Source organism: Mauremys mutica, unplaced genomic scaffold (genome assembly GCF_020497125.1).
Source record: "Mauremys mutica isolate MM-2020 ecotype Southern unplaced genomic scaffold, ASM2049712v1 Super-Scaffold_100312, whole genome shotgun sequence".
NCBI lineage: Eukaryota > Metazoa > Chordata > Testudines > Geoemydidae > Mauremys > Mauremys mutica.
Genome location: NW_025423310.1, coordinates 247,673 through 257,588, shown reverse-complemented (window position 1 = coordinate 257,588; position 9,916 = coordinate 247,673). Strand labels below are relative to the sequence as shown.

General features: G+C 51.4%; 1 non-coding gene across 1 annotated transcript; it reads left to right on the top strand.

Moving 5' to 3' along the window:
- Positions 1 to 1,107: 1,107 nt before the first annotated feature.
- TRNAI-AAU lies at positions 1,108 to 1,181 on the top strand. The gene has a single exon. It is a non-coding gene; the product is annotated as a tRNA-Ile (tRNA).
- Positions 1,182 to 9,916: the final 8,735 nt, after the last annotated feature.

Genomic DNA, 9,916 nt, shown 5'->3' with positions numbered 1-9,916 from the left:
GTCTGACTACTTCTCCCATGCTCTTCCATTTGAGCTAACTTCCCCCAGCTGTCTCCAGCCTCCCAGTCAGCGCAAGGGGGAGAAGGGCCGGGGTGGAAGAGCTTTGTGCTCCGCAAGGGCTGGCTTTCTGGGAGTCCAAGCGGGGAGAGGGATGGAGGCCACTGGAGGAGCTGAGCCGGCTGACTGTCCATGGCTTCTAAAAGAAGGGCAAGAGAAGGTCCCGCGGCTGCTTTGCCGCTGGAGAATGCGGCATCGATCCCACTGCCTCTCGCATGCAAAGCGAGCACTCTACCACTTGAGCTAATTCCCCTACCTTAGCAACCTGTGTCTTGTTCCATCCATTCATAGAATCATAGAATTTACGATCAGAAGGGACCATTATGATCATCTAGTCTGACCTCCCGCAAGATGCAGGCTACAAAAGCTGACCCACCCACTCCTGAAATAATTCTCTCCCTTGACTCAGATGTTGAAGTCCCCAAATCCTGATTTAAAGACTTCAAGTAGCAGATAATCCTCCAGCAAGCGACCCCTGCCCCATGCTGCGGAGGAAGGCGAAAAACCTCCATTGCCACTGCCAATCTACCCTGGAGGAAAATTCCTTCCCGACCCCAAATATGGCGATCAGCTGAACCCCGAGCATGCGGGCAAGACTCTCGAGCCAAACACTCAGGAAAAAGACTTTCAATATTCCAACATTGACCCTCGGTACTAATTACCAGTGGTGGTATGTTATTGACCTATTGACTAAATCACGTTATCCTATCAAACCATTCCCTCCATAAACTTATCAAGCTTAATCTTAAAGCCAGAGAGGTCCTTTGCCCCCACTGTTTCCCTCGGTAGGCTGTTCCAGAATTTCACTCCCCTAATGGTTAGAAACCTTCATCTAATTTCAAGCCTAAACTTCCCGACTGCCAATTTATATCCATTTGTTCTCGTGTCCACATTAGTACTGAGCTGAAATAATTCCTCTCCCACCCTGGTATTTATCCCTCTGATATATTTAAAGAGAGCAATCATATGGAGGCCACTGGAGGAGCTGAGCCGGCTGACTTTCCATGGCTGCTAAAAGAAGGGCAAGAGAAGGTCCTGCAGCTTCCGGTAGGCTGGCTAGCTCAGCTGGTTAGAGCGTGGTGCTAATAAAGCCAAGGTCATGGGTTCGAGCCCCATGCTGGCCACTCCCAGTGTGGGAGGGAGAGGGTGGCTTCTGCTCTTTTGGCTGACTGCTAGGGGTGGCAGAGGCCAAAACCAGGTGGGCCGGGAGCGAGCAAGAGCCCTGCTGGGCGCAGGCGCTGGGCAGGACGAGGCTCTGGACACCTCCCTGGGCTCCTCGCTCCACCTGCTGCCTGAAAGGAACTTGGGCCCGGGGAGGAGACGGGTGAGCCTGGCCGGCTGCCTTCCAGGCTCATAGGAGGCCAGGCTTGAGCTGCCCGCCCGCGAAGCCAAAATCGCAGGCCTGCCGGCTCGCCCCCATTGTCCACAGAGGGTTGACCTGATGGCCCGAATTCTTGCCGGCCGCCAGCTACACCCAAATGGACCCGACGCCGGATGACGCTCCCCAGCCCAAGCCACAGAGGAAGGCTTAATCCTCGGCACCCCAACCTAGGGGAGAGGCTTCACACTCCGCCGGCGCAGGGTGACCTTTTTGACTTCCCTGGACACCATCCTCCCACCGCCCACAGCCAGACCCCCCAAGCCCACACTCGAGCCCACCCCTCCGACAGGAAGGAGCAGGAGGACCACTCCGCCCAGGGGCACCACCACTCGAAGTCAGCTTCACTTGCTTCCTCTTCTACCCCTTTCCTCCCAAGTTATGCGCGCCTCACGGGAGCCGGCCCTGGGAAGACGCAGGCACCGCACTCTGACTGGCGCAAGCCAAACGCCCACACCGAGAGTTTAGCACGGGCTCCTGAGGCACTGGAGGAACCCCATGCAGACGCACTGACGGAGCTAAGCTTTACGGCCAAGGGCCCTACCTGTGCAGAAAGCCAACTTGCTTGTGAAAAAGACTCCTCTTTCGGCTCCCCTTCCAAACTTCCAAATGCCTCCCAATGGGAAAACACACCCACTGAAACACCCAAACGGTCCTAACGCTGGGGCCAGGCGAAAAAGAAAAGCAAGGAAAAGATTTCTAAATGGCCACCCTGCCAGAGTCGTACAGCTCCGCAAGTGAAAGCCGTGGGAGGGACATTACACAGAAAAGGGGAATGGAAAGCTGCCCAAATTGAGATGCTGTGGAAAGCTACAGCCCCATCGCTACTCCTACTCTGCACACTTCTTGCAACAGCTGATGAACGGCCAGGTGCTTTTCGCATCCAAGCCCACACCAAGGGAAGACCTTGAGAAGCTTCCCGTGGCAATGCAGCCCTTCCCCGCTTTGTCAGCGGTGCAATAAAAGCTATTCCTCACCCACCTACTCCTCCATCAGGACGGACTAGGTATGTTCTGCTGCCCTTCACTCATGCAGGAAGGATAATAACATTTCATTCCACTCAATGCTAAAGTGATTTGTAACCCACCACCAGCCAAAACTGGTCATTTTGGGGAAGCGTCCCCATCATGCTGCATACCTAGGCAGAGTAGGTGTGTCTGTGCAAACACGGTCTGTTCCTGAAGTCTTTCCCCCAGCTCCTCACTAGATGTGCGGGGGTGGGGAAGTTCATTCAGCCCCTGCTTATGCTTAGTATTTAACAACTCCATATTGGCCCTATCACTGCCGGCCTTAGATTTCTCCTCCTGTCCCTTTTTTTGCTAGCTCAGTTGAGGTGGCTGCGTGGTTAAGGTGATGGACTATTAAGCTTTTGTGCTTTGCATGCATGGGTTCAAATCCCTTTCTCAGGGGATGTGTTTAGTCTTCAGACCTTCTTTATAGACAACCATCTACCCCTTTGGTAAAATGACAGATCAAACAAAAACCTTCTCAGAAACTCAGACCCTCCTTGCTTTAAATAAAATGTCTAAATCCCAGATTTTTAAAGAAATTCTCTAGTCCCATATTTCTTAGTTTTTATCTCAAAAGGTAACATCCTCATCATCTCCCCCAAACACCCCAGGACCTCCCCAAATTATTAAAATACCCTCAAACCGAGCAAGGCCAGAGCAGTGAACCAGAGCTAGTGTCTAGGCCAAGCTATTCTGAAGGAGGCAACTCCAACATTTTCTCCCTGCTTCCCTTGGCAAGGTCTGACTGAGAAAACAAAATTCCCCAAACTGAAAATTTTCTGCTGAGAAACCAATACTAGTCTGTTTGGGGACTTTGGTTTGAATATATTAATATTAATCTCTTCTGATTTCTGAGTCAGTTCAGTCCAGTCTTTGTCCTCCAGGTGTGTTTCCAGATGTTGAGTTGTGGGGGAGAGAGGCCAAGTCATGATGTCCCTTCCCCTCTTTCATAGTTTCTTCTGACTTGCTAGGAAGCTCTTTTGCTACCATGTGAGTCAATCAGTGTCCATTGTCGCTGTGCTATCTCGGAGAAGCTGCATTGTACACGGTTCCTGGGATAGTCCTTGGGAGTGTGGATCCCTTTAATGGGCCAGCAGTGAGTCTGGCTCCTCCCTTGTCACACCTGAAAGGCTGGTTGTGGGCATTTCGAAACCTCATATTTCAGTAATGCACACAGAGCAAAACTTCATAACTTCCCAACCAATGTGAGCACACACAATCCAACCCGATATTGATGTTCAACAGATCAAGACTTTTGAAATGATACCTCACCAGGCAGACTTTGTACAAACCGTAATATCATTATATGAGAGTGGTGAACATGGGGCTTCCAGGGTGCTGCTTTGAGCACAGAGTACCACACCTGGGTTTACACTGCAATGGAGACATACCCTTAGAGTCCATCTCTCCTGGAATAAAGATGGCAGCAGGGCTGGCCTGGGTCATCTGACTTGGGCTCATGGAGCTAAAGCTGAGGGGCTAAAAACTGTGGTGCAGATATTTGTGCTCACACTGAAGCCTGGGTTCAGAAACCCTCACTCCTCATGGGGCCTCAGAGGTTGGGTTCAAGCCCATATGTCTGCACTGTAATTTTATATTCTTGCAGCCCAAGCCCCATTACCATGAGTCAGCTGACCAGGGCTTTGTGACAGGTGCCCTGGGTGTGTTAATCACAGTGTAGACATAACATTAGGCTACGTCTCCAGTGCAATGAAACACCTTCGGCTGGGCCGTGTTGGATTAATCAGGGCCATGTGGCTTGGTCTGGAGTAAAGTTGCAGTGTCCGTGTCTGGGCTCAGGCTCAGTCCCCTGCTCTAGGAGCCCAGAAGGTTGGGAGGGATTTTAGCGAGTGGAAATGGTAAAACTGCAGGGAAGTATTACCCTGGACTCAATGGCATTTGTCCTTTGTTCTGTCTGCTCTGAGGCAGGGACAATAACACGTCCTGCTGCATTCGTTATTTCAAAGGGCGGTTTAGGATTTTCATTCTCAGACACTGGGCACAAAGCAGGACTCAACCCTCGGCATAAACTAAATGAGCTGCCCACAGATTCTGGCAGCTGCAATGAGCCATTTGGTGGGATAGCTCAGACCTGCCCCTGTCCCAGAGGGAGGGGGTCATCTGTGATGGGCTGGACCACTGACCTATCAGCCCCTAACTCCCAAACGTTCAGTAACTCTATTATCAGTGCCTGTGAGTGTAATTTAAACCATAAGAAAAACCACACTGGGCCAGACCAAAGGTCCATCTCACTCTGAATCTTGTTTTCTGACAGTAGCCAATGCCAGGTGCCCCAAAAACATCTCAAGAAGGCATCACTGGGAGTTGAACCCAGGATCTCCTGGTTTATTAAACAGGGGCTTTAGCCAGCTAAGAAAAGAAAAAGTGAATCTTGCCTTAATGGGCCGCTGACAAAAGCCTCCCAGACCGAAAAGCAACAGGCTAAAAAGAAACCTAGCAGCTGTTGAAGTAGTTTAGCTGGGTGAGATTAAAGATCTGTGGTTCAATCCCAAGCTTTGGCTGGCTCTTCTTTCCCCCTTTGTGCAGGGCTGGGCTGTTTTTTAAAAGTGTGGCAGTTCCTTTAACTGCCACACGTCCCTCATTTCAGGCCATGCAGAAGGAAAAGGCAGCATGGGCTTCTGCACCGAGTTGGCCCACCTGACCTTTCATTCTTCTCTTGCTCTTTGTCAGCAAGGGGAAGAAAAAGAAGCTCCCCTTCAAGCAAGGTTCAGAAGGGGGACGTAAGGATGACTTCCTGAGCACCGGCTCCAGTCCTCTGCTCTGCCAGCTGACCTATTGAAGGGCTGCCACCATTCGCTCTGTTTCCCCATTCGTGTGTGTCAGGACAAGCATCAGCCAAGTAAAAAGAGTTTCTGTAGTGTAGTGGTTATCACATTTGTCTAACATGCAAAAGATTTCTGGTTCAGAAACATGGTGGCTTCCTTTTCTCAGATCCCCTTGCTGTTCAGGAAGACACTTCTCCTTCTGCTATTGGCCTGTCCCTGGGATAACTCCAACTCTCACATGGCAGAGGGTGCTGACGTCAGTGGAGAAAGCACCTTGGCATCAGTCGGGAGAACCTAGAGCAGTGCAGCGTGTCACCTTTTGGAGGCTTGTGGCTTGGCCTCCTCTGCCCGTGCAGGTTGGCCTATAGATTGATGGCTTTAGAGGCAGGGGTTGGGCTGGCTGTGAGCAACTGGGATCAAGGAAGCCCCCATCAGCCCTTCTGAGGGCTGAACCCATGGAGGTGCAGTTGGCTTCTGGGAGATAGACCCCGGTGCCTGCCTGTTGGCATCCCAGGGATGGCTACTTGCAGGCCAGGAGAAGCGGGGTCCTGGGTGGAAGGAAAAGAAGCAATGGGGAGGCTGAGTGGGCTCCTTTCTGGCCAAGATGGTGGGCTGTGGGGGGTCTGGAGTTGCCTGTAAGCCATAAGTGGACTTGGTGCAGTGAAAACCGCTGCTCCATTCTGGCCGACCTGGGGGCACCACTGACAACTTGGGAATAGGGGCGGGGGGCTGGCTGTGAGCAAATGGGATCCAGGAAGCCCCAGCCTGCCCCTCCAGGAGCTGTCTTCTTCTTCTCTCTTGCCATGGGGAGCCCAGCCTTAAGCCTGCCCAGCACGTGCTGCAGCTCAAGAATTAAGCCTTCCTGTGGGGCCGGTGCTGGAGCTGACCCTGGACCCCTGTGGGGCACTGCTGGGGGAAATCACAACTGCAAATAATTCTGGCCACAAGACCAACCCCTTGGGTCGAATGGGGCAAGCTGGAGGCCTGGTGACTTAGTCCGCGGGGCCAGCAGGTCAAGCCATTTTCCCGCATGTGGGGGAGGCAGCCGCTGTGGTTGGCCCTTCCTGCGGTATGATCCAGGGGTGCCAGGCTGCAGAGCTGGGGGAATTGGTGGGAGGCTCTCTATCTATCGTTAGTTTTGTGAGTGGCTGGGAGAAGCATTCATGTAACTCAGTTAGATGTGCCCCTACCTGTGGATGTCTGTGTAAGTGCAATATGTGCCAGAGATTCGCAGCCTGTCACAGCATCACAGTGTGAGAGGGAGCCCAGGCGGTGGGACACAGGGCTCAGGGATCCCACTGTTCAGGTTGCATCCCACAGATCCCATCACAGACTTTCAACAGCCACAGCGGATGTTCACAGAGACAGAGAGCGAGATGCCAAATAGTGATCTCCAGGGTCTGCAGACATCGAACGATGAGTAATTCTGCGCACAGAGAGGACCCTGCTAGTGGAAAATGCCTTTGGAAAAGCCCCTTCTGTCACCAGCTGTGGTCGTACAGTGCTCAGTGCTCTGCATTGTGGCCTCAAGAGCCATGGATGCAAGTTGAATTACAATGACCTTTTCCTTGTCCCCACCTTTCTTAGGTGCCTCCTGCCGACACTTGTCAGAAAAAACGACCGGTTTCTTTTGGAAGCATTTGCACTGCAAGGCAGAGGCATCTTCTCTGTTTCCTCGAAAGACTGACCAAAAGGTGGGAGGAGCAGACACATTTGACAAGGCACCACTGGGTGCTGCATCCCTAACCTCCACTTTACCTGGCAGGTGCCTTGGCCAGCTTAGCCACGGTGCCGCTCTCTGGGACTTTTCTCCCAGCTGCTCCATTTCTCATCCCTGACAATCAAAAGGAAGGTGACATGGCCTCTGTGTGTGGACATCCCCAGCGAATCACAAGGACGTGTGGCGCAGGCTCTTGTGTTGCAGCAATTGCAGTTGAAGCAACCGCCATGCCAATGCCAGTCACAGCAGCCTTTTCATCAGCTCCAGGCTTGTGATTTGATTCTTTCCAATGCTTCTCTCCAAAGAAGCCTTTTCCTTAGCAAGCAATTACTTGCATACCAAGGGAGGTCTCTTCTGTTTCCTAGAAAGACACTGGAAAATGTGAGCAGAGGAGACAAAAGCCATGCAACAAGGCACCACTGGGAGTTGAACCCAGGATCTCCTGTTTACTAGACAGGTGCTTTAGCCAGCTAATCCATGTTGCCTGCCTCACAAAAGTGTTTACAACTGTTCCATTTGATGGCCCAGGATAACACCTGCACATTCCAAAGTACAGACGTTCCCCATTTCCCTCAAGACTTGCAGACCTTGAGGTGCCTGGCTCTCCGTGCACAGAAAGCCACAGCTGAGTTGACAGAGGGCTTCTAACATGTGCTTCTCCCACCAGCCACTGTGATCATATAGTGGTTAGTGATCTGTGTTTCAGTCGCGGCAACCTCAGCTCAGTTCTGAGTCATGGTAACCTTTCCTTCAGCTCTAGACTTCTCATTTGCCGCTTTCCAAGTGTGGTGGGGTGTCTGCCCCCAGACAAGCAGGAGAAAGATTAACGCAGCCTTGCAGAGGCTGCACAGAACCCAGCCAGTCAGGAAAGGGCTTATTGGGAGAGCCAATCAGGAGAAGGCTTGCTGGAGCAGCCCATATATAAAGGGCTGCTCAGCACAACAAGAGTCAGTCACTCCTTGGAGTTTGAGGAGGGAGGATTGGCTTCCCTGAAGGAAGGAGAAGGGAGGGCACCATGATCAGAGTAGTGCTGGGTGGGTATGGGGAGCATGAGTGACCTCCTGGCTGACTGCTGCCAGACTGAGGCCCTGATACAAAGGCGGAGGAAGGTGCTAGGTCTGTGGGGAAGTGGTCCAGGGAAACAGATGGCGGGGGTTGGAGGTGCACCCCTTTTGCCTCAGTCACCACTGACACAGGTGGCTACACCCTGGACTGAAGCTGGCCACTGAGGGAAGCATCTGGGTAGAGGACAGTTGCCCCCTGGAAGGTGGGGAGAGAACTGAGTGGGGCACAGCCAGAGGGCTTTGTCCATAATAGGACATTGAAGTCCTGAGAGCGACATGGGTCCTAATGATAGAACAGATGGCAGCCAGACGCCACTAGATGAAGGCGCACCGGGGGACCAGAGATAATTGCCAGGATGGCCAACAGGAGGCACTGCAGTGGTGAGACATGCCCCATGGCACCAAGACTCAGCCGCAAGGAAGGCTCTCTCTGTCTTGAACCACCACTTAGAAGGATTCTGCTGACAGGTCTTTTCTTTTTATGAAAAGAGATACAAAAAAGGAGCCAACAGAGACATTAGGTTCAGCAAGGAAGAACTGTAAGGCCAAGCCAGGATTTCCTGGTTACTAGGAAGGCTCTTCAGCCAGCTCTTCCCAAAGATCACTATCCAGAGACCTTTTAACAGTCACTGCAGATGTTCACCACAAAAGAGACAAAGAGATGCCAAAATAGAGCTCTCCACTGCCTGCTGCCATCACGCTACCAGGAGTTCTGTGCACAGAGAGGCCCCTGCTGGTGGAAAAAGGCTTTGGCAGAGACTCTTCTGACACCAGCTGTGGTCATATAGCGTTTAGCGCTCTGTGTTGTGGCTTCAGCATCCACAGATGCAAGTTCAGTTAGGGGATGTTTTCTTGTCTCCACATTCGTCTAATGGCTCCTTTCAACATTGTCAACAAAAAGACCGGTTTCTTTTGCAAGCAATGTACAGCTAGGCAAAGGCAGTCTTCTCCATTTTCTCAAAAGATCACCAAGCTGCGGGGAGAGGAGACGTATTCAGCCAGGCACCACTGGGTGCTGGATGCTGAATCTCCTCTTTATTCAGCAGGTGTCTGTGAAGGACAGAAATCTAGACCGTGTAGAGGTCAAGCAGAGGAGTTTATTACACACAGCGCTGGTGGAGTGTCACCTGGCTTATTAAGCTCAGAGACACTGCCAATCAATTGATTACAATAGAATATATAGGTTTTCCATAGGTGGGGGAAAGTGATGGGGATGGCAGTTCCACACCCTGGGATAGGTTTTGCACCAAGACAAGATAGCACAGTAGCCAATGGTTAACAGGTTACATAATGTCTCCACCCATGATCTCAAGTTAGCAAGTTAACATTTAATGAATACTTTGATAAAATGTTAGTAGTATAAAATATATATGTTGAATTCTGATTTGAGGTCCACAGGAATGGAGCAACTCCTTTGATTGTCCAACAGGTACATTCCTAGGGGTTAAAGGAAAGAAACAGTGAAAGTATGTCATAGGTCTCACCCCCACTTAGAGCTGTTGGGCTCCAAAATGGGGACCTGCAATGGTTTCCCTCTTAACTAAAAATCCTAGTTTAGATCTAGTAAAAGCTGCCACCACTCAATCAGATATGTGGATTGAGACACAATCCTTCCCCAAAAACTTCCCCTGGGGAACACAGATCCAAACACCTTGAATCTCACCAGAGAGAGAGAGAAACAGCCAGTTCCCCTCCCCCCTTACCTCTCTCCAGCCTGCTCTGGAGAGATTACAAGAGCCCCAAATCCATGGAGTTCTTACACCCAGGAGAAATAAACTATTCCCCCCTGCTTCCTCCCCCCTCCCTTTTCCTAGGAGAGACACCAGGATTTAACTACAGAGGGATACCTCCCTCCTCCTCTTTCTCTGAGAATCCACCCAAGGAAAGACCAACCAAATCCT